The 23,030-nt window shown below is 33.9% G+C and overlaps 1 long non-coding RNA gene across 6 annotated transcripts in view; it reads right to left on the bottom strand.

The window, feature by feature from the left end:
• Positions 1-23,030, bottom strand: part of LOC141500918 (uncharacterized) — a 78,672-nt gene that overhangs the window by 21,035 nt on the left and 34,607 nt on the right. For 4 of the 6 annotated variants that reach the window (XR_012472082.1, XR_012472075.1, XR_012472078.1 and 1 more), the window contains one exon: positions 10,721-10,744. The exons of the other annotated variants lie outside the window; for them this stretch is intronic. This is a non-coding gene — a long non-coding RNA (uncharacterized LOC141500918). The remainder of the gene's footprint in view (positions 1-10,720; positions 10,745-23,030) is intronic. 6 annotated transcript variants of the gene reach the window in all.

Here is a 23,030-nt window from a genome sequence, read left to right as displayed (position 1 = left end):
ACATTATAACCACAATTTAATATTGTACTTGAAATGCTAGCTATTAAAATGTGAGAAAAACAAATTAAAAGAATTAGAGGACTTCTGGCCAAGATGGCAGAAAGAAGACAGGCACAGTTTTAAAGTCTCCTGATCTTTCCCCATCTATCATATGAAAATAGCCTCTTAACAGAAATCCAACCCACAAAACCCAGAAAGAAAAGCCAGGAGAAAGAACATCTACCTCAGGATTTGTATCCAATCTAGAGAGGAATGACCTCAGGCTAGAGTAAAGCCCACCATTGATTCAAGGCAAAAGAATTCAATAGCTCCAACCCCTCCCTTCAAGCAAAGGGAGAAGGCCTCAATCAAGGTCACAGACACTCCAGAGAAAGCAACCAGCACCTCACTGGCCAGCCAGAGAAACTGCATTCAGTGAGTAAAGCCTTTAGCAATCCCAAGCCCCTGTGAACCAGCCCCTCCCCAACTCAAGGTCTTAGCAAAATGAAGAAGGGTCAGTGAAAGGTGGATCCATAGAAAAATTCTTGGAAGGGTAATACCCTAACTCAGAAAGAACTGTAACCTCTGAGGACAATACAATCTGGTCTTCAGCACAGAAAGACTTCCTTGAAGAAATAAGAAAGGAGCTTAAAAACCAACTGGAAAATTTGGGAGAGACAATACCTTGCAACAAGAAAACAAATCCTTAGAAAATACAAATGGACAAATACAAAAGGAGAATAAATGTTTCAGATCCTCAATTGGATAATTACAAAATGAGAATAAAACTCTCACATCATCAATAGGTCAAATACAAAATGAGAATAATTCTCTCAGATCCTCAACTGGGCAAATGCAAAAAGAAAATAATTCTCTCAAAACCTCAATCCGTCAAATGGAAATCTCTTTCAAAAATAGAACTGACCAATTGGAAAAGGAGTTCCAAAAGGTTAATGAAGAAAACTCCTCCCTAAAAAAAAAGAATGGAGTCTGCAGAAACTAACGACTCCATGAGACAGAAAGAGCCAGTTAAACAAAATCAAAAAATAGAAAAAATAAAAGAAAATGTAAAATACCTCATCAACAAAACCACTGACTTTGAAAATAGATCGAGGAGGGGCAACCTGAGAATTATAGGACATCCTGAAAATATTGAAGAGAAAAAAAGCCTGGACTTAATATTACAGGAACTAGTGATGGAAAACTGCCCTGATATCATGGAACTGGAGGGCAAAGTAGTTATTGAAAGAATACATCTATCCCCTCTAGAAAAAGATCCTAAAATGAAAACACCAAGGAATGTTGTGGCCAAATTCCAGAACTATCAGATAAAAGAGAAAATCCTACAAGCAGCCAGAAAGAAACAATTTAAATATCAAGGAGCCACAGTAAGAATCATGCAGGACCTGGCTGCATCAACATCAAGGGACCGAAGGGCCTAGAATGAAATATTTCGAAGAGCAAGGGAGCTTGCAATGCAGCCAAGAATCCACTATCCCACAAAGCTGAGCCTTCTCTTCCAGGGGAAAAAAAATAGACATTTAACAAAAAGGAAGAATTCCAAAAATTCCTTTAGAAAAAACAAGAGCTAAATAGAAATTTTGGATATCAAACAGGAGGTTCAGGAGGTACATGAAAAGGAAAAAAATGGGGGGGAGGCAGTAAAAGTAAAAAAAATACTGACTATATTCCAGCATGGGAGAGAAAGAATCTCATAAATCTTGAGAACTGTTAACTCTAACAGAGAGAATATACCTAGCCAGAAATGATGGACATTCATGATGTATTCATGAGACTACTATCTAATGGGATGTAACTGGCTTTAACCCCATTTGGGAGAAAGACTCTAATGACTCTCAAGAATTTTAACTCTATTAGATAGAATATACTTAACTGGAAGTGACAGATACTCAGAATTTTCTATGACTCAGATAGAATGATGTAAAAAAAACACTTCCTCCTCAAAAAAGGGAGACAGGAAAGAGATGGGAGGAGGGAGGTGATTGAATGGGGTAAATCTCATTACACTAAGAGGTACAGAATACCTAAGGTAATAGAGGGGAAGAAAGGAGCAGATGAGAAACACCTGAATCATCTTCTCATCAGACTTGGCTTAAAGTCAACCTATGTATACTCAGTTAACTTATAAAACATCTAACCTTTCAAATATTAAAAGGGGAAAAGGGGAGGGGGGTGGAGAAATGGAAGGGGAGTGGGGTAAAAGGGGGAACCAACAAAGGGAAGGGAAAAGGGAAAAAGGAAAAGGGGAAAGAAAGGGGAGGGGTGATATAGGAAGGCAAACACACTGAAGGGGGTGGTATTCAGAAACAAAATACTGGGGAATATGGATAAGGGGGGGGAAAGGGGGAAAAATACAAACAGAGGGAAGATAGCACGGAGGGCAATAAAGAATTAGTAATCATAACTTTGAATGTGAATGGAATGAACTCTCCCTTAAAATGTAAGTGAATAGCAGAGTGGATTAAAAACCAGAATCCTACAATATGCTGCTTACAACAAACTCATTTGAAGCAGAGAGATATGTACAGAGTAAAGGTAAAAGGTTGGAGCAAAACATATTTTTCTTCAGCTGAAGTAACAAAAGGAGGGGTAGAAAACCTTATCTAAGACAAAGCAGCAGCAGAAATAGATAGCATTAAAAGAGATAAGGAAGGAAACTTAATCCTCCTAAAAGGTACCATAGACAATAAAGTCATTTCAATACTATATATATATATTTTTATATATATATATATATATATATATATATATATATATATATATTTAGCATCAAAATTCTTAGAGGAGAAGCTGAAAGAACTGCAGGAAGACATAGACAACAGCAAAACTCTACTAGTGGGAGACCTCAACCTCCCACTCTCAGATGTAGATAAATCGAATCATAAAATAAAAAGAAAGAAGTTAAGGAGGTAAATAGATTGTTAGAAAAATTAGATATGGTAGACTTATGGAGGAAACTGAATGGGGATAGAAAGGCATATACCTTTTTTCTCTGCAGTACATGGAACTTATACAAAAATTGACCATGTACTAGGACATAAAAACATAATGATCAACTGCAGAAAGGAAGAAATAGTGCATACATCTTGCTCAGATCACAATGCAATAAAAGTCATATGCAATATTGGGCCAAGGAGATATAGACATAGAACAAATTGGAAACTGAATAACTTCATTTTTAAAAAGTGAGTGGATCAAAAAACAAATTACAGAAAGAATTAACCATTTTATCCTAGATAATGATAATAATGAAACAACATATAAAAAAGTTATGGGATTCACTCAAAGCAGCTCTAAGGGGATATATTAGAGCTTTAAATGCTTACATGAATAAATTGGAGAAAGAAGAAATCAATGAACTAAACATGCAACTAAAAAAATTAGAGAAAGAACAAATCAAAAATCCCCAATTAAATACCAAATTAGAAATTCTAAAAATTAAAGGAGAAATCAATAAAATCAAAAGCAAAAAACTATTGAATTAATTAAATAAAACCAAAAGTTGGTATTATGAAAAAAACAATAAAATTGATAAACCTCTGGTCAATTTGATTTAAAAAAAGAAAGAAGAAAACCGAATTGCTAGTATCATAAATGAAAAAGGTGAACTCACCTGCAATGAGGAGGAAATTAAAGTAATATTTTGAAATTATTTTGCCCAACTCTATGCCAATAAATTTGATAATCTAAGTGAAATGGATGAATATTTACAAAAATATAAGTTGCCCAGGTTAAATGAAGAGGAGATTAAATACCTAAACAACCCTATCTCAAAAAAAGAAATTCAACAAGCCATCATTGAACTCTCCAAGAAAAAATCTCCAGGGCCTGATGGATTCACAACCAAATTCTACCAAACATTTAGGGAACAATTGGTTATACTTCTATATAAACTCTTTGGAAAAGTAGAGAAAGATGGAACTCTGCCTAACTCTTTCAATGAAACCAATTTGGTGCTGTCACCTAAACCAGGAAGAGTTAAAACAGAGAAAGAAAATTATAGACCTATCTCCCTGATGAATATACATGAAAAAATCTTAAATAGAATCTTAGCAAAATGATTACAAGTTATCACTAGGATAATACATTATGATAAAGTAGGATTTATCCCAGGAATGCAAGGTTGGTTCAATATTAGGAAAACTGTTAGTATACTCAATTATATCAACAACAAACCTATCAGAAATTATATGATCATATCAATAGATCCTGAAAAAGCTCTTGACAAAATACAGCATCCATTCCTACTAAAACACTAGAGAGTGTAGCAATAAATGGACTGTTTACCTGTCAGATCTATGGAAAGGGGAGCAGTTTATGACTAAGGAAAAGTTGGAGAACATCACCAAAAACCAATTAGATGATTTTGATTACATTAAATTAAAAAGCTTTTGCACAGATAAAACCACTGTAACCAAGATCAAAAGAAATGTAATAAATTTTGAAACAATCTTTACAACTAATGATTCCGACAAAGGACTCATTTCCAAAATATACAGAGAACTAAGTCATATTATTAAAACAAAAAGCCATTCCCCAGTTGACAAATGGTCAAAGGATATGCAAAGGCAATTTACAGATGAGGACATCAAAGCAATCCATAGCCATATGAAAAATTACTCTAAATCATTAATTATTAGAGACATGCAGATTAAAGCACGTCACACCTCTCAGATTGGCCAATATGACCAGAAAAGATAATGATCATTGTTGAAATGGTTGTGGGAAATCTGGGACACTATTACACTGTTGGTGGAGCTGTGAATTCATCCAACCTTTCTGGAGAGCTATTTGGAACTATGCCCAAAGGGCAGCAAAAATGTGCATACCCTTTGACCCAGCAATACCACTACTGGGTCTATACCCTGAAGAGATGATGAAAAAGGGTAAAAACATCACTTTTACAAAAATATTTCTAGCAGTCCTGTTTGTGGTGGAAAAGAATTGGAAATCAAGTAAATGTCCTTCAACTGGGGAATGGCTTAGCAAACTGTGGTATATGTATGTCATGGAACACTATTGTTCTATTAGAACCCAGGAGGGATGGGATTTCAGGGAAGCCTGGAGGGATTTGCATGAACTGATGCTGTTTGAGGTCAGCAGAACCAGAAAAACACTGTGCACCCTAACAGCAACATGGGAGTGATGATCAACCTTGAAGGACTCGTTCATTCCTTCAGTACAACAAGCAGGAACAATTTTGGGCTGTCTACAGAGGAGAGTGCCATCTGTATCCAGATAAGGAGATGTGGAGTTTGAACAAAGTTCAAGAACTATTCCCTTTAATTTAGGAAAACAACAGATATCTTATTGTCTGGTCTTGTTATCTCTTAGACTTCTTGTCTCTTCTTTAAGGATATGATTTCTCTCTCATCACACTCAATTTGGATCAAGGTACAACATGGAAACAAAGTAAAGACTGACAGATTGCTTTATGTGGGGGGGGGGTGGGAGAGGGAAGTAAGATTGGGGGAAATTGTAAAACTCAAATAACATCTTTAATAAAAATAAATTTTAAAGAAAATAAAAGAATAAAAGAATTAGAATAATGAATGAAAAAGTAAAACTCATTATTTGCAAATGACATGATGACATAGTGGAAGAATCATAGAGAATCTACTAAAAACTATTTGAATTAATAAGCAACTTTAGCAAAATTGTAGGATATAAAATAAGCCCACAGAAATCATTAACATTTCCAAATATTGCTCAAAAAGTCCACCAGCAAGAGAAATTTAATTTAACATAATTATAGACAAAATAAAATACTTCAATTCTAATTGCCAAGATAAATTGAAGAACTGTATAAATACATGTTCAAAACATTTTTCACATTATTAAAAACAGTATCTAAACAAAAGAAAAATATTAATTGCTCACATGTAGATTGAGCCAATGTAATAAAAATTACAATTCTAACTAAATTTATTTACTTGTTCAGTGCCAGGACAGAGTTTGTGTGTGTGTGTGTGTGTGTGTGTGTGTGTGTGTGTGTGTGTGTGTGTGTGTAATTATGTATTAAAGTTAAAAAATAAAACAAAAAGTCAAGAATATCAAGGTAATTAATGAAAAATGTGAAGATGATTGCCTTATGCATACCAGATTTCAAATTCTATTATAAAAATGTTAATCATCAAAACAATCTGGTACTAGATAGAATATAAAGTGGTGGATCAGGAAAAGATTAGGTAGACAATAATGACCATAGTAAGAGAGTATTTGCTAAATGAGACAGATTTTGGTTTGGATACAAGAACCCACTATTTGACAAAAATTGTATGACAAAAATTGAAAAGCACTTTGGAAATTAGTAGCTTTAGATTAACATTGCATTCCATATGCCAAGATAAGGGGAAAATTGCTATGATTTATTAGACATTAAGAATACTACCATAAGCAAAATAGGGGAGTATGGAATAGTTTATTTGTCAGACCTAGGGAAAAGGAAAATATGAGCAAATAAAAAGTAGTGTTACAGTATGTAAAATAGATCCTTTTGATTACATTAAATTATATTTGATCACATGAAATTAAATTGCTCAAACAAAGCTAATACAAGCAAGATTAGAAAGAAAACAGAAAACTGAGAGGGTATTTACAGACCTTAAAAGAGACAGAACCCCTCCCCAAAACAGTTAAGCAAGTTCATAAGTCAAGATATCTGAGAGGAATTCTAGTAAAGGTCTGTCTCATTTGGGTAAAAGGGCATATGGTCATGTATAAACAGGAGAGTTGGAAAGTCAGCAGAAAGTCTGGGTTCAGTAAACCAGTGGTAACTGGAAAACTTTGAACCATGGGAAAGTTTGTGAACAGACAGGCTACCCAGCATGTGAAATTCCATAGAAAAGTGATAAACCAGGTACCAGACTCCCTGTGTAACACTGTGTCCCTTTTGCTCCAGGAGCTGAACTCAACTATCAAAACGGGCAAACAAAAACAAAAACAGAAAAAAAGCATTTACCATAACAGTTACTAATCTGATAGGCATGATAAAAATTCAATTTCAGGTGAGGAACACGGTGGCAAAATGTCTACATAGGAAGACACAAAGAGGTTATTGGATTGGTCCCAAATCCAAAAAGATGTTCTTAGAAGAACTCAAAAATGATTTCAAACACAAAGTGAGAGGGAGAAGAAAAATGGAGAAAGAAATGAGTCTTGCAGTAGAATTATAAAAATTTGACTGAAGAAAACAATCACTTTAAAAGTAAAATTGGCCTATAAACAGCAAAATGAATGATTTTGGCTATATTAAATTAAAAAATTTTACCACTAATAAAATCAATGCTGCCAGACTTAGAAGGAAAGCAGAAAGTTGGGAAACCATCTTCACAACTAGCAATTCTAATAAAGGTCTCATTTCTAAAATATATAGAGAATTGCATCAGATTTATAAGATTACAAGTCATTCCTCAATTGATAAATGGTCAGATATGAATAGACAGTTATCAAATAAAGAAATTAAAGCTATATATAATCATATGAAAAAATGCTCTGAATCATTATTGATTAGAGAAATGCAAATTAAAACAACAATGAGGTATCACTGAACAACTATCAGATTGGCCAAGATGAAAAAAAGGGAAAATTTTTCAATAATGGAGAGGTTGTGGGAGGACTGGGACGTTGATGCATTGCTAGTAGAGTTGTGAATAGATCCAACCTTTCTGGAGAGCAATATGGAACTATGCCCAAAGAGTAATAAAACTGTTCATACCCTTTGACTCAGCAATTCCAATTCTAGGTCTATAACTATAAGAAATTATAATAAAAAGGGAAAAAGCCTACATGTTCCAAATTATTCATAGCAACTCTTTTTGTAGTGGCAAAGAATTGTAAATTGAGGGAATGCCCATCAATTGGGGAATGGCGAAACACGTTATAGTACATGAATACTATGGAATATTATCATTCTATAAGAAACCATAAATGGTCAGACTCTAGAAAAGCATGGAGTGACTTATGGGATCTCATACTGAGTGAATGGAGTAGAACCAAGAGAATAATGTACACATTAAGAACAACATTATTAGATGAACAACCTTGATGGAAGCAGCTCCTCCAAGCAGTTAAGAGAGCTAGGACAATTGTATTAGACTGGCTATGGACAATGTCATCCCCATCCAGTGGAAGAAAATCCAAACAAAACAAAATACACACAAACACACACACACACACACACACACACACACACACACACACACACAAAGACACAAAACCCTTCAGAATCTGATGAACACTTTATAAAAATTATTTCTTATGTATCTTTCCTTTAATCCTATTTCCTCATACTGAAAATAACTAACCTGTAAACATGTTTATCAAAAATATGTATGTATAATGCTAACCTGATTGTTTGTTGCCGAGGGGAAGAGGGTGGAAGGAAATTTTGTAACTTAAAAATGTACTTGTGAATATGGATGAAAATAAATAAATAAATAATTTTTTTTAAAAAATGTAAAATTTGCCAAATAGAAAAAGAAATCAACCCTTCCAAAAGGAAAATTAATCAATTAGAAAAGTGAACATCAAAAGCTAACTGAAGAAAATAAAACCCTAAAAATTAGAACTGAACAAATGGATACTTATGACTCTTTGAGTCTCCAAGATGCCATCAATCAAAATCAAAACACTGATAAGATAGAAGAGAATGAAAATTATCCCCTGAAAAAAAAAGACCAATCTGGAAAATAGATCAAGGAGAGATCATTTATGAATTACTGGTCTACTTGAAAGCCACAGTCGGAAAAAAAAGCCTGGAAAATATAATGCAGGGAATTATCATGGATAATTTACATAATATTCCAGAACAAGAAATTAAAATAGTCCTTCAAAGAATCCTTTGATCAACTCCAGGAAGAAATACTAAAATAAAAATTTGAAGAAATATTGCATCCAAATTTCAAAATTCTCATTTAAAGGAGAAAATACTGCAAGCAGCCAAAAAGAAACAATTTAGGGCAGCTAGGTGGTGCAGTGGATAGAGCACTGGCCTTGGAGTCAGGAGTACCTGAGTTCAAGTCCAGCCTCAGACACTTAATAATTACCTAGTTGTGTGGCTTTGGGCAAGCCACTTAACCCCATTTGCCTTGTCTTTAAAAAAAACAATTAAAGGAACAGAGAGCCTAGAAAGAGGGCAAAATAGCTCAGTTTAGAATTAAGAATCAACTACCCTGAAACATTCAGCATATTCTTTCAGGGGAAAATCGACTTTTAAATGAAATAGAGAAATTTCAAACTTACCTGATAAAAAGACCAGAACTAAAAAGAAAATTGGATCTTCAAATACAAGACTCATGAAATGCATATAAAGGTAAATAGAAAGAAAAAAAAGTTAGTGAATAAGACTAATAAAAAAATACTAGTCAATAAGACAAAACAGGAAGACAATATCTGCAACTCTTGAGATTTATAATTCTCTACGGTCAGTTAGTTGAAATAATTACTATGGGTATAAATTCACTAAAATGGTGATAATGCTTATGACAATTGAGAATTGTACTTCTATCAGGAGAGTTGAAAGGAGTATACTTTAACAGAGGATGGGGGTGTAAGACATGTATGAACCAACAAAGACATGAAAAATAGCTTATATTGGGAGAAGACAGAGTAACTAGAGGATAATTAACATTACATGAAATGGCACAGAAGACCTATTAAAGTAGAGAAAAAGAAGAGAGAGTTTAAACTCTGAGAACATCTTACTCTCAATCAATTTGACTCAAAGAAGGAATGTACACATTCCCAATAAAGTTTAGAAATTCATCTTATTCTGCAGGGAAATAGAAAGGAACCAGGGGCAAAGCTAGCACGAGACAGGCAGCAATTAGAAGCAAAACAATATGGAGAGATAAGGGGAGAGGAGAAGGAAAAATACAAAAGGAAGATAGGATGGAAGGAAATAAAAAGCTTTTGATATTGTTTTCCCTCGTTATCTTTCTCCCTTAGTTTTAATTCTTCTTTCACAACATGGTTAATATGAAAATATGTCAAACACATTTATACATGTACAAGCTATATCAAATTCTTCACTGATATGGGGAAGAGGGAGGGAAGGGAGCATAGAAAAATATGGAACTCAAAAGCTTGCAAAAGAATGAATGTTGAAAATCATTTTTGTCTATAATGGGAAAAAAGGAAAAGAAAAAATGTGGAAAGACAGCATGAACTTATGCAAAGTGAAATGAGCAGAACTAGGAGAACATTGTACAAAGGAACAGCAATAATGTAAGATGATGTACTATGCATAACTTTGCTATTCTAAGCAATGATCCAAGAAAATTCTGAAGGACCTATGATGAAAGATGCTATCCACTTTCAAAGAAAGAATTAATGGAGTCTTCAGGTAAATACCTTATTATTTTCTTAGGGTTATTTTGTCTGTGTTTTCTTTCACAGCATAACTTACATGGAAATGTGCTTTTCTTGACTACACACATATAACACATGTCAAATTTTTTGTCTCAATGAGGGGAGGGAAGAGAGAGCGAGAATTTGAAATTCAAAATTTGAAAAAAAATGTTAAAATTGTTTTTGCATGTAATTTAGAATAACACTCCCCCCCCCCCAAAAAAAAAAGAGACAATGAGAGACTGAAAAGTACAGAACTTAATGTTTTGGAGTAGAATACTGTTGAGGAAAGAGCACTGAATTTGAAGTCAAAGAATCTCAATTTAAATATCTACTCTAATATTTGTATGGTCTTGGGAAAATCACTTACTTTTCTGGGGCACAGTTTTCTCATCTGTAAAATAAAGAAAATTTTGTTATTGAATAAATTATTCTCTTGGATCTTTTTATTTCATATATTAATTGTAAAAATCTTCAAAATTATTCATTTTCATAATTTTGATGCAAATTTGATATAAATTTTTCTTTGGTTCTTCTCAAAAAAATTTTCCTTCATGAATTCCTAATTTCTCAAATTTGTAGAGAAATTAATTAAATGTATAAAAATATATCATTGCTAAATTTATCAATGGTAAATTAAGTCATTTGGAAAATATGTCATGAAAATAGTCATATGAAAAAGGCACTATTGATTAGAGAAATGCAAATTAAATAACTCACAACACCTATCAGATTGGCTAATACGACAAAAAGGAAAATGACAAATGTTGGAAGGAATTTAGGAAAATGCATTGCTGGCTGGAGATGGGAGCTGATCCAACTATTGTGACAAATAACTTGAAACTTTCTCCAAAGGGTAATAAAAGTGTCCATATTCTCTGATTAAGAAATATCATTAACAGATCTCTATGTAAAAGATAAAAAATGGAAAGAAATCTATGTGCAAAAAATATTAACAGCATCTATTTTGGTTGTGAGAAAGAATTTAAAATTGAGGAAATATGCATTGATTGGAGATTGATTGAACAAGTTATGCTATATGATTGTAATAGAATACTATGTTGCTATAAAAATGATGCACTGAATGCTTTTAGAAAAATTTGGAAAGACTTACATGAATTGATGCAATTTGAAGCAAGCAGAATCAGGAGAACATTGCACAAAGTAACAGCAATTGTACAATGATCAACTGTGAATGACATAACTAGGCTGGGCAATACAAAAATCTAAGAGAATTCTGAAAGACTTATGATGAGAAATGCTATTCACCTCTATAGAAACAAAAATTTCGATTGTAGAATGAAACATACTAATTTTTTTCTTTTATGTGTATATGAGCCTTTTTTTAACCTGTGTTTTCTTTTATGGCATGACTATTATGAAAATATGTTTATAATCTATATCAAATTGCATGCCATCTCAATTTTTCTAAAGGAATTTTTTAAATTGCCTTTACATTTAATTTTAAAAATAAAATATTATTTTGAAAAACAAGTGCAATCATAAAAACAAATTTGCAAACCAAACATATCCCAAAGACTATATGTAACTATTTATGTCCATTATATATTCATGGATATGCATAAACTATATGTATATATGACATATGTGTGTATTGTATTTATATGACTGTGCATGCATATTTGCATTCTGAATCATTCACCTCTCTAGAAGTAAGTGGGTAGTATATTTTAGCATTAATCCTCTGGAATCATGATCAGAGTTCCTAATTCTTTCAAAGTCATTTACCTACTATCTTGATGTCATTTTATAAAGTTGTTCTTGTTCTACCCACTTCATTCCAGTTCATGCAAGTCTTTCCAGGTTTCTGTGAAATCATCTCTTTCAACATTTCTTATAGCAAAATGACATTCCATTACATTCATATACCATAAATTGTTAGATTATTCCCCAATTTATAAGTACCTCTTCTGTTCCCATTTTTGCAGCCTCAAAAAAAAATCTATAAATCTTTTTTGTACATCATTAGTTAGTCTTTTTTTATCTTAAAATTAATCCCTACCTAAATCTGTCTTCCCCTAATCCTACCTTCTCCTGTTTACCCTTTCCTTTTTGTTTCCTAGTTAAGTGAAATATCTTTTCATTTTTAAACTCAACTTGTGTATGGAGGTGGGGTATGGAGTTGGGAAAGTATTTTTCCCTGCTTTGATAAGTTCAAATAAGAATCAAGTTCAATTATCAGCCACTACTCATCTCCACTTTCCCCTTATTTATATGGATAACCTTTTCCACTTTTCCCCACCTAGCATATTCCTCTTCCCCATCTTTCTATTATTCTTTTAAGGTTAAAGTCAACAAGCCTTGGGCAAATCACTTAATCCCATTGCCTTGCAAAAAAGCAAACAAAAAAGATTGAAGCCAAAACAAAACAAAACAAAACACTTCCAGGACTTCTGTCAAAGTAGATTTCCTCCAAGATCCCTGCTGTTAAAGTTCAGAGGGGACACATATATTTTCTCTCCATATAGAATGTAAGCAGTTTGTATTTTGAATGTTCATTCTGGTTTACCTTTTTTATAATTCTTTTATTTCCTGTGTTGGAACTTCAAAGTTTCTACATAGTTCTGTTTTGAAAATAAAATAATGATTAGAAGTTTTCCCTTAAATGATTATAATTAGCTTGCTAGGTAAGTTATTCTTATCCTTCAAGTTTTGGAACACTCTATTCTATCCACATGGTGGCTGTTAAATTATGTGTGATGCTGATTGTAGTTTGACATTTGTTGGTTGTTTGCTTGTTTGTTTGTTTTCTTTCTGGCTGTTTGCAGTATTTATTTTTGGTTTGACCTGAAAAATTCTAGATTTTTGCTATAATATTCCTGAAACTTTTCATTTTGGAGTTTCTTTTGGAAGATGATCAGTGACTTCCAGTTTTTCATTTGTCTCTGATTCTGAGAACAAGGTGATTTTTTTCCAAAGAAGGTGGAGGCATGGCTTTCATAAAGTATAATTATTCTTTCCCCCCCCCCCCCTTTTTTCCAATCAGTTGTTTTTGCTATGAGATAACTGAAATTTTCTTCTATTTTTCAGTTGTTTTTAAGTTGTTTTGATACTTATTGGAGTCTCTTGGAGTCACTGACTTTTTGAATATTCTCAAGAAGATGTTTTCTTTAGCAAGATGTATATTTTATAAATTTGATTCATTTACTAATTCTGTTATAAATCTTTCTTTTTCATTTTTCTACTTAGTTATTTCATTTATAAAGTATTTTTAACTTTTTCAAACATCCTTGTTTATTCTTTTCAGAAATTCTAGTTGTGCCTATATTGTGCTTGTCTTTGAATTTTTGTATGTAGATGTTTTAGAAAGATTCTTTTCTTTATTGTTTGTGTGTGTTTGTGTGTGTGTGTGTGTGTGTGTGTGTGTGTGTGTGTGTGTGTGTGTGTCCACTGTACTCTAATAGCCTTTTATGATGGAATTCTTTTTTGTTTGCTCCTCTTGCAATTTACTTCCTGATTTTGGACTTAATATTAGGGTATTGTGTGTCATGATAGTCTAAGATTTCAGGGTCAGTTAAGGTTAAGGACCTGAGAGCTTTCAGCATTCCCAATGTGTTTCAACCCTGGACAAAATCTTAGTATTACTTGTTGGGAGTTCTGGTCTGATAAACAATAGACTGCTTCTGGGCTCAACCGCTATCAATCAGCAAAGAAGGCCAGCTAATTTAGACTGACAACATCTATAAGCTTCCCTTTGGTCTGGGATTCCTGTTGCGGTTATTCTTCTACAGGCTTCATAATGGATTACAAGCCAAAATTGAGACTTTGCTTTGCCTGGGATCTGAGCCATATTCTGCCGTTTGCTTCTGAACTTTTCTCTCTCAGTTTTGCTGCTTAGAGTCTATAATCAGCCCTTACCCCCAGAAAGGGTACTCCCTCACTCCTGGGAGCAGGTCCTCTTCTCAGTACATCTGGGTCAGGGACTCAGAAGTAGGTAATGACTAAAATTGCTAGTAAGTGTCAGAGTGTAAATTTGAATTTCTGTCTTCTTTACCCAAAATCCACTGTTATTTCAACTGTCTATAAATGAAACACAATAAAGAAAATAGAATTTAATTTTGAAATAATAAAAAGGTCTATGAAAAAATTAATTCTGTTGCATTAACTATACTCTTACTATGTCCACAATGTAACATGGGAAGAAGTAGCTGGTTTTGGTGTCTCTCTTTCTATTTGAGTGTGTATATTTGTGTGTGAATATGTTTATCCCTCTGTGTGTGTAGATATATGTCATACAAAGATGTATATTCATATATACATACCAAAATATTATGTGTTGTATGTATGAATATACACATATTGTTGATGATACTGTTGTTGATGCATTTTCTAGTCATGTCTAATTCCTGTGATCCCATTTGGGATTTTCTTGCCATTTTCTTTTCTAGCTTATTTTACAGATGAAGAAATTGCCCAGGTTAAATGAAGAGGAGATTAAATACCTAAACACCCCTATCTCAAAAAAAGAAATTCAACAAGCCATCATTGAACTCCCCAAGAAAAAATCTCCAGGGCCTGATGGATTCACAAATAAATTCTACCAAATATTTAAGGAACAATCAGTTCCACTTCTATATAAACTCTTTGGAAAAATAGAAATAGATGGAACTCTGCCTAATTCTTTCTATCAAACCAATATGGTGCTGTTAGCTAAACCAGGAAGAGTTAAAACAGAGAAAGAAAATTATAGACCTATCTCCCTGATGAATATAGATGCAAAAATCTTTTTTTTTAGTTTTTTTTGCAAGGCAATGGGGTTAAGTGGCTTGCACAAGGCCACACAGCTAGGTAATTATTAAGTGTCTGAGGCCGGATTTGAATGCAGGTACTCCTGACTCCAGGGCCATGCTCTATCCACTGTGCCATCTAGCTGCCCCTAGATGCAAAAAATCTTAAATAAAATCTTAGCAAAACGATTACAAGTTATCACTAGGATAATACATTATGATCAAGTAGGATTTATTCCCAGGAATGCAGGGTTGGTTCAATATTAGGAAAACTTAGTATACTCAATTATATCAACACAAACCTATCAGAAATTATATGATCATATCAATAAATGCTGAAAAAGCTTTTGACAAAATACAGCATCCATTCCTACTAAAAACACTAGAGAGTGTAGGAACAAATGGACTGTTCCTTAAAATAATTAGCAGTATCTATCTGAAAACATCAACAAGCATTATATTCAATGGGGAAAGGCTAGTAGCATTCCCAATAAGATCTGGGGTGAAACAAGGGTGCCCATTATCACCACTACTATTCAATATTGTATTAGAAATGTTAGCATCAGCAATTAGAGAAGAAAAAGAAGTTGAAGGAATTAGAATTGGGAAGGAAGAGACAAAACTCTCACTCTTTGCAGATGACATGATGGTGTACCTAGAGAATCCCAAGAAATCATCCAAAAAACTGCTGTAAACAATTAGCAATTTTAGCAAAGTTGCAGGTTATAAAATAAACCCTCATAAATCCTCAACTTGTCTATATATGTCTAGCAAGATACAGCAGGAAGAGCTAGAAAGAGAAATCTCATTCAAAGTAACCTCAGACAATATAAAATACCTGGAGTCCATTTGTCAAGACAGACTCAGAAACTTTTTGAAAACAATTATAAAACACTTCTCACACAAATTAAATCAGATTTAAACAACTGGACAAATATCAACTGCTCATGGATAGGTAGAGCTAATATAATAAAAATGACAATTCTATCAAAACTAAACTACCTGTTTAGTGCCCTACCAATCAAAATTCCAAAAAAATTACTTTAATGATTTAGACAAAATTGTAAGTAAATTCATATGAAGAAGTAAAAGCTTAAGAATTTCCAGGAGCTTAATGAAAAAAAGTGCAAAAGAAGGTGGCTTAGCCCTACCTGTTCTAAAATTATATTATAAAGCATTAGTCATCAAAACTGTTTGGTACTGGCTAAGAAATAGAGTGGTGGACCAGTGGAATAGACCTGGTAGAAAAGCAGGAGACAATTATGGTAATCTGCTGTTTGATAAACCCAAAGAGTCCAGCTATTGGGATAAAAACTCCCTCTTTGATAAAAACTGCTGGGATAATTGGAAATTAGTATGGAAGAAACTTAGATTAGACCAATACCTAATACCCATTACCAAGATAAGATCCAAATGGTTACAGGACTTAGACATAAAAAACAATACTAAAAGCATATTGGAAGATCAAAGACTAGTTTACCTGTCAGATCTATGGAAAGGGGAACAGTTTATGACTAAGGAGGAGTTGGAGAACATCACCAAAAACCAACTAGATGATTTCAATTACATTAAATTAAAAAGCTTTTGCACAGATAAAACCAATGTAACCAAGATCAAAAGAAATATAGTAAATTGGGAAATAATCTTTACAACTAATGATTCTGACAAAGGACTCATTTCTAAAACGTACAGAGAACTGAGTCATATTTTTAAAACAAAAAGCCATTCCCCAATTAACAAATCGTCAAAGGATATGCAAAGGCAATTTACAGATGAGGAGATCAAAGCAATCTGTAGCCATATGAAAAATTGCTCTAAATCATTAATTATTAGAGACATGCAAATTAAAGCTTCTCTGAGGTACCACCGCACACCTCTCAGATTAGCCAATATGACCAGAAAGGATAATGATCATTGTTGGAAGGGTTGTGGGAAATCTGGGACACTATTACACTGTTGGTGGAGCTGTGAACTCATCCAACCTTTCTGGAGAGCTATTTGGAACTATGCCCAAAGGGCAACAAAAATGTGCATACCCTTTGACCCAGCAATACCACTACTGGGTCTATACCCTGAAGAGATGATGAAAAAGGGTAAAAACACCACTTGTACAAAAATATTTCTAGCAGTCCTGTTTGTGGTGGCAAAGAATTGGAAATCAAGTAAATGTCCTTCAATTGGGGAATGGCTTAGCAAACTGTGGTATATGTATGTTGTGGAACACTATTCTATTAGAAACCGGGAGGGACAGGATTTTCAGGGAAGCCTGGAGGGATTTGCATGAATTGATGCTGAGTGAGATGAGCAGAATCAGAAAAACACTACAGCAGCATGGGGGTGATGTTCAACCCTGAATGACTCATTCATTCCATCAGTGCAACAATCAGGAACAATTTTGGGCTGTCTACAAAGGAGAGTGCCATCCATATCCAGATAAAGAGCTGTGGAGTTTGAACAAAGTTCAAGGACTATTCGCTTTAATTTAGGGAAAAAATGAATATCTTATTGGCTGAGCTTGTTACCTCTTAGACTTCTTGTCTCTTCCTTAAGGATATGATTTCTGTCTCATCACACTCAATTTGGATCAATGTACAACATGGAAACAAAGTAGAAACTGACAGATTGCTTTCTGTGGTGGGGAGGGAAGTAAGATTGGGGGGAACATTGTAGAACTCAAATAATATCTTTAATAAAATTTAAAAAAGCATCTCTGAGGTACTACCTCACATTTGCCAATATGATCAGAAATCATCAATGTTTGAAGGGATGTGGGAAATCTGGGACACTTATTCATTGTTAGTGGAGCTGTGAACTCATCCAAATTTTCTGGAGAGCAAGTTGGAATTATGCCCAAAGGCTAATAAATATGTGCATACCCTTTTATCCAGCAATACCACTACTGGATTTGGGCCCTGAAGGGATCATGAAAAAGCGTAAAAACATCCTTTGCACAAAAATATTCATAGCCACTCTGTTTGTGGCAGCAAAGAATTGGAAATTGAATGAATGTCCATCAACTGGGGAATGGCTGAACAAATTGTGGTATATGTATGCTATGGAACACTATTGTTCTATTTGAAACCAAAAGGGTTGGAATTATAGAGAAACCTGGAAAGACTTGCATGAACCGATGCAGAATGAGGTGAGCAGAACCAACATAACACTTTACACCCTAACAGCAACAGGGGAGTGTTGATCAAACCTCAAAAGACTTGCTCATTCCATGGATGCAATAATCAGGGACAATTTTAGAGTACCTGTGAGAGTACCTTTAGAGTATAGGATCATGCCACCTATATCCAGAGAAAGAACTGTGGAGTTTAAAGACCAAAGGCTATTATCTTCAATTATTTTTAAAGGGTCTTAAGTACAACATAATTTTGCTATCTTTAATATTTTATTTTCTCCTCAAGGGTATGATTTTTCTCCCAACACATTCAATTTTGATCAATGTATAACATGGACACAATGTAAAGTTTATCAGCCTGCCTTCTGTAGGGGATGAGGGGAGGGAAGAGAGGGTGGGGGGAAAATTGTAGCACTTCATAACCTCACAAAAATGATAGGTAGGAACTACTATTGTATATAATTGGAAAACTAATGAAATATTTTTAAAAATCCTCATTGCATAATTAAAACAACTTGACCGATCTTCCTCATTTTTCTTTTTATCTTTTTACTCTAAGAAATCTGAGTATTAGTGCTGTCTCTTGAAATAGTATTTCTTCATAGTTACATATACCTGTTTTTTTTTAAATCTCTCCTTCTCAGAGTGCCATAGAGGCCAGGACCATGGCAACCACTTACTGGATTACTATAATATTACTCCTTTGGCCTATTCCTTGAAGATCACCCAGAAGTATCAGGAGAGATAAATGGAACCTATTATACTATTTTCTTGGATCGGCTGCCTTCACTACACATTTGTTTACACACTTCAATTAAATCCTTAAGAGCCTTTTGTGGGGTGAATCCTAGTTGCTTTTCCAGTTTTCTTATAACTGAAAGATTTGTTGACGTGCTCTGGCAAAGATTCCAAATTGCCTTATAGGAAGAATGAAAAGTTAATATTAATACCAAGAAATTGCTCTGGGTTCTTCAGAAGAATAATGCTGTACAAATACCCAAAAGTATCATTATTAATTCATTTTATGATCTGAATTGAGGCTTTAAAATTTTAGGATTAGATGGCTTATAGTAACAGCCCAGGTTCCAGGGCATGCTCTGGTATAAACTGTGTTTAGGCTAAGATGTCATGGAATTTACCCCTCTTTAAGTGGTCTGGTGAATAATAGAGTGTTGGGCCTGGAGTGAGAAAGACTCATCTTTGTTCATTTATATTTGGTATCAGACACTTGATATCTATGTTACCCTAGACAGGTAATACAATCTGTTTTGTCTCTGTTTCTCCATCTGTAAAATAAATTGAAGAAGAAAATGACAAAACCACTGTAGTACTTTTGCTAAGAAAACTAACTAGAATTGCAAAGAATCAGACACAACTGAACAAGTGCTTTGCTATTATAAATGTTTTATTTTGATATTTAGGTATGGAAATGAGAAACTTCAACAAATAAATTGTTTTTTGAAAATTCACAATGGTAAGTTAGATTTGGATGAAAAGACACCATTTGCATCATTCCTTATTATTGGTGAAAATGTTATATTTTGGTGCTTTTTGAAACACCATTCTTGGTAAACTGAAACATTAGCTCATAATGCATTTTCCTTTCTGTCAAAGTTTTGTCTGCTGCTCTTTCAATTTCTAAATAGTTTCATGAAATAATTAACAGGTCTGGCATTGTTTTAAAGTGCAAAAACCACTAACTGTTCTTTGAAAAAAAACTACCTTTATCCTCTTCTTTCAAAAAGAGACTAGTTCAAAAGATGTGGTACATTTTTGAATAGAGAAAAAGTAATACATCAAGGACATGGGCAGCCTCAAGCACCTTCTTTGTTCAGGCCTCAGAATAATTGTTTATTGGATCCATGAAGCCTCATGGTAGATCTTCAGAGAGCTATATCCATAAACAGAAATGGTGAAGGTCGAATAAGGCAGATAGTGGGGTTCAGTTTCTCATCCCCCTTTCACTTGATAGTTCTACCTTGAATGCTTCACTTTTATTGAGAACTAACATTTATCAAGTACATTCAGGTTGCAATTATATCTGCATGCAATTATACATCTAATCAAATTAATTATCTTCCATTTGAGAAATATGTATAGGTATTGCATATGCATATATATATATGTGAATGTATATGTGTGTGCTGATATGAATATAAAACTGCATATACATTCTAAAATGTGTAGTGCAACACACATGTGTATGTCAGCATGCAGCACATGTGTGTGACTAGACATGTGTAAACATATGTTGTTGATCTAAGTTTCATCTTCTGCTGTTGCTGGCTTTGTTGTTCCAGTATTGTACCAATTCTTCATGATCCCTTTAGGTGTTTTCTTGACAAAGACATTGGAGTGGGTTGGGTTTTCCTTCTCTAGTTCATTTTATAGATAAGAAAATTGAGGCAAAAAAAGATGACTTGGTCAGGGTCACAGAGCTAGTAAATGACTGACACCTGATTTGAGTTCTGAAAGATGAGTTTTCTATCTTCTGTTCTACCTAACTGCCCCATCATAGACATATATGTGTGTGTATATTTGCATGTACCCATGCCTGTGTGTATAGATGCATATATAATTATGTGATTATACACACATGTAACTGTGTGACATGTATGTATTTGGTATGCTTGTGCAAAGGCAACAATAATAAAATACAATCATATATTGTGGTGTGTCTCCATGTAAGTATGTGTGCATATATGCATGTTCTGCACACATGTGTGTTTATGCATTATACACATATCACCATGACCACACCTGATTATATGTGTACATTTGCATGCCTATGATCACATTGGACACACCATGGATATGTATTTGTATATGAACACATGCTGTGTGAGGCTTCATGGATCCAATAAACTAGTGTATATGTGTAGACCTGCATGTACACATGTGTTTCATGTGTTTATATACACACAGTGTATGCACATAACATTAAACATGTTTCTTTAATACACAACTTCTTGTGCTGACTCAGCATTTTAACTGACCACTCTTTGTGCTCAAAAGCTTTCTTCTTCTTCTTGCCTCTGCTTCCTGGATTCCCTAGATTTTTTTCAGATTTCAACTTAGTTTCCACCTTCTTCAAGAGACTTTTCCCACTCCACCTCTACCCCTCAGTTCCCTCCTTCTAAGATCATCTTCCATTTGAGAGACAGGTATACATGTTATATATGCCTCTATATATGCATACATACATACACATGTATGTATATGCATGCATACATGTATGCATGTGTGTATATATTTATGTATAATGTGTGGTTTGGTATTTGAGTATTATCAAGTATGTTTAATATATATATATATATATTTAGTATTGTGCATATATGTTTGTATATGTTTTTCCTTTCATTGCATCCTCAGAGGGACCTAGCACACAGTAGTTTTTTGGTTTTGTTTTTGCTGAACTCATAGAAGTAAGCACATAAAAAACATATTGACTAAGATTTGACTGATTTTTAAGAGAAATAAAGTTTGCAAAGGACAGTGGAAAACAGGATTTGATGAAAAATAAATTGAGGAAGGGAAACACTTCACAAAGTACGAAGTAAAATATTATAGCATTACTGTTTTATGGATACCCATGTTTAGGTGCCTGGGGGGGGGAGGTGGTTAGACATTATTTTTATGCTATAAATTTATGCTTTAAAGTAACAATAGTGACATTTTTAAAAATAAGCACAGCAAATTTATTCATTTTAAAGAGTGCTGTGCCCTTCAGAGTAGTCACCTTGGAAAGCTATACACTTTTTTCAATTATGCTGCTGCTGCTCAAACCATTTTTGGAGACAGTTTATGAGCCACTAAGGAAAATGATTCTCATTACTTTTCGGTCATTTCTTATTTTTTTTTACCAGGTGCAGTAATCCAGGCAAGTCCACATATTATTCATGAGACTTGTCTTAGAAAATCTTTTGTCTGCTTTAAAAAATCAAATGCTGAATAATGTAATGCAGGTTCTCCAGGCATTTCTCCCAAAGGATCTCCAAATCAATTCTCAGCCAATGGACTGCAGTCTCCCATCAGGGCCATTTTGTTGGTGAATACACTGATTTGGAAATATAAATGCTTCTAATTTGATCAAAAATAGTATCATTTTGCCCTATAGGTTGAAATCATTATCTGGCTCTTTCTTTGTAGAAGAGAATGAAGACATCTCCTCTTTGGAGTACATCAGTTTGGGAAATCCTGAAAAAAAACCCAGAATCTTTGTAATCCTAGGCCTATCTTGATTTACACAGTCAGTCAAAAAGCATTTATTAACCATTTGCTATGTATCAAGTGGGAAATTAAAGGGTACACTGGATGATCCTGGAGTCAGGAAGACTCCTTCTCTTCAATTAAAACCTAATCTCAGACTGTCACATACCTGTGTGACCCTGGGAAAGTCACTTATCTCTGTCTCAGTTTTCTCATCTGTAAAATGAGCTGGAGGAAATGGCAAATCACTCTAGTATCTCTGACAAGAAAACTCCAAAAGGTCATGAAGAGTTGGACATGATAGAGAAACAGTTAAAGAAAATATGTCTGCTATTATGCTGAGTGCTAGAAATACAAAGAAAGACAAAATCATACTCTCCACATGAAGCTCACATTCTAAAGGGAAAGACAATGTACAAACAACTATTTACATAATCATATATCTCACTTTTGCATTTACATGTTTCCCTGTAAGTGGATAATGACTTAGTAGCATCAGTATGCTATAAGAGAAAGAGCATACAATTAGGAATATGCAAATGAAAGGAAGGAGCATTAATCAATTTATTGCTCTTATAAATAATATATTATGTGAA

Source organism: Macrotis lagotis, chromosome 1, assembly GCF_037893015.1.
Source record: "Macrotis lagotis isolate mMagLag1 chromosome 1, bilby.v1.9.chrom.fasta, whole genome shotgun sequence".
NCBI lineage: Eukaryota > Metazoa > Chordata > Mammalia > Peramelemorphia > Peramelidae > Macrotis > Macrotis lagotis.
The sequence above is the reverse complement of the archived record's forward strand: the minus strand, read 5'-3'. Positions and strand labels throughout refer to the sequence as shown.